Source organism: Sesamum indicum, linkage group LG3 (genome assembly GCF_026168435.1).
Source record: "Sesamum indicum cultivar Baizhima isolate 11 linkage group LG3, ASM2616843v1, whole genome shotgun sequence".
In the NCBI taxonomy this organism is placed as follows: Eukaryota; Viridiplantae; Streptophyta; class Magnoliopsida; order Lamiales; family Pedaliaceae; genus Sesamum; species Sesamum indicum.
Genome location: NC_142659.1, coordinates 14821379 through 14824662, shown reverse-complemented (window position 1 = coordinate 14824662; position 3284 = coordinate 14821379).

Here is a 3284-nt window from a genome sequence, read left to right as displayed (position 1 = left end):
CGGATTTTTCTGAGAGGGTGGGTCTACCCGACCCGCTTTCATGAAATATGGATCTTTGCGTGAAGCATATTACAAAAATACCCTTAACGAAATGTATTTTTTATAATTTGTATTTTCCCCATCAGGACCCTTAATATAGATGTGGCAAATAATACTTTGGAATTAATTCTTTTTTGTAATTATAGCACTCTAGCTACCGAAGTTTTAAAAATTGTCGAAAATTACTGAGGTGGACAACATTAGGGCTTTTTTGTTTGGGACTTTTACTGTGTGACGCCCCAAAGATTATAATACATAATTGTAGGATTAATTGGTAAATTTTCGTGAAATTTAGTTAATTAGCCACTAAATTATGGGTCATAAATTGAATTATAATAAAACTTGAACGGATTAAATTGGAGTTCGTTATAATATTTTGGGACAATTTTTATTAATTAAAGAAAATTAAAAAGGACGTAATGGGTATTTTGAAAAAAGTTTAATTAAATATATAAAATAATAATAATATTATTATGTATATAATAATATATATATATATATATATATATATATATATATATAAAGTGAGGAGAGAGAGGGTTTGAAGTGAGGCGGTGGGCCTCTCCTTTTTACTCTTCATTTCATAACATAAACACACATGCACATTAATACACACACTCATACACACACAGCAGCACACACACACATTTCGGAAAAATAGAGGTATGGATGTTGAACTTTAATTTTTATTAATTTATATAATTCTATTATTTAAGTACTCCATTTATTAAATGTTGATTATATTAAGCGATATACTATTTAATCGGAGTACTTAATGATTTTGACTATTTAAATTAGTGTCGTATTAAATATCCCATTTGATATAAAAATGATATAGTTGGGTAATTGAAATATTAGATTTGTTAGATTTAATTATCGTTATAGCTAATTTATATAATTCCATCGGGATTGTTAACCAAATACACAATTATATATATTATTGTTCAATTAAAGAGTATAATAGCGAGAAATTGATAGGAAATTCATAGAAATATTCCGAGAATTATATTTAATAAATGGTATGTTAATAAAGAGGAAAAATGAAGATTTGTATTTCGATAGAAATTGAATATTAAAGAATTATTAGAAATTGTACAAATGATAGTCAATATTATATTTAAAAGAAATTACGATATTCTCGATATACTAATTGTGTATGGTATAACTCATTATAGGATACGGGGGTGAGGTGTAAGGACTGACAATTAGCGATTGAGTAGAAAGAAACGTTGTAAGGTCGAGGTAAGTAAATAATTAGTATTATCTATATATGTCATCTTTATTTGTGGTATTACTATTATATGATTTTGTGGTTCATGCTGACTTTGATTTATCTGAAAATATATATGAGTGGTGAATGATGTAATTTGATTGACGATAATGTGTACGTGGTATGAGAAAGTACGTTGAAATATTATGTTTGTTGTTTGATGTGTTGTGAGTGTCTGAAAATGAGAATGTATTAATATATGGTTTTACGTGACTAGTTGCTTACAAGAATGGTGATATGTGGAAATGAGGGAGTGGTGGAAATTGAATATAATCGTGGTGTGAATACTCCTTGACGTGTTGAAAAGCCTATAAGGCGAAAATATGAAAAGAAAGTGCTATGTGCGCAATGAAAGAGCTTTGATGCGAAATGAAAATGCTATGTGCGAAATGAGATTGATGAGCCGGCTGTCAAGGGGATTCACTTGAACTTATATAACGGTGAGATTGAGTTGATGGGAAAAACACAATATCACCTTCTCGTAAGCAATCTAGGAAATAAATGGAGTTTGATTAATTGTCTTGTTATGGGATAGTCACGTGGTGTAATAAAGCTGATTATGTTGGAATTAAATTGATTGTATTCCATGCGTGTTGCTTGTTCATCTTGTTTGGGTTGTGTTTGATATACATATATAGATAGGACTGGTTATTTGCTTACTGAGTGGCAGGCTCATTTCCCTGCTGACATTTTCTTTCAGGAATAGATTTTGAGGTGTATGACTGTTGAAGAATAGGTCCACGCGCTATACTCAGGCAGGTCGGGCCAGTATGCAGTTTTGTCCTCTTTGTCAGTTAGAGTACAAACCACATTTTGTTTGTACAGAGAGAATATAAGCGTACGGATTACTTGTGACGAATCACCTTGTGGTGTGTGATATATATATATATATATATATATATATATATATAATGTTGTGGGTTGATAATACGTACTATGACGTGTTGGGATTACGTATGCAAATTGATTAGATGGTTATGTGCAAATGTATATATATGAATACAGGGATTACTATAAGTATGACGTTTAGGGTAGATATAGCCCTCGTAGCGAAGGGGGTGCTACATACTGACTGAATATTTTAACTTTACCTGTCACATAAGTGCTTATGTGGAAATTTTCCTGCCACATAAGCAATAACATGAAAAAAATAGGGGGGACACTTTTTTACTTGTGTTCTTTTTATTGATTGGATATTTTTTCTCTCTTCTACCACTTAAAGGCTTATATGGGGGAAAAAAAGGTCAAATTGCATAAAAATAAAATTTTAATTTATATTTTATACTAGCTGTCAAGAGACGGTGTCGTTGTGTGGATATAATAAATAATCTTATACGCTTTAAAATATATTATAAATTAGAATAAAATATATAACCCAGTACATCAGTCTGAAAAAAGAAAATCAACTTAAATGGATTAGCAATGCAAACAAAATAAATATAAAATTTCAAAAAACAGAATTAGTATAATAAATAATTACAAATTTTTAAAAATAAATTTCTTATTTGATAAATAATTATAGATTTGAAAATAAATTATTATTATATATAATATAAATTTAAATTTAAAAAAAAAAATAAACTAACCCCCCACGCTTACTGTTGAGAAGAAGTCTGAAGTTGGTGATGAGAAGAAGACTGGAGTTGGTTGATGGACCTGCAGCAGCATGAACTCAGAGTAGGAACAGAGTACTGTGAAGAAGAAGCGTGTTCTTATTTTTACGTTTTCTTCTTTTTATTAGCTTAGGCTGAGGTGTGCGCCACATGGCGCCTACGTGTCAATGAGTCAGTTAATTAGTTGGCTTAGTCTGTTATTTCCGTTTCCATCTTCTTCAAACTGTATTTAAGAGCTCCTCTGTAAAGCACACAAAAATTCTGATTTTTCAATTCTATGAAGAAAGCTACGTTTTTGCTGCTGCACATAGCCTGTGATTGTTTTGCTTTCATGTTACATTCCATTGTCATCTTCTACATGG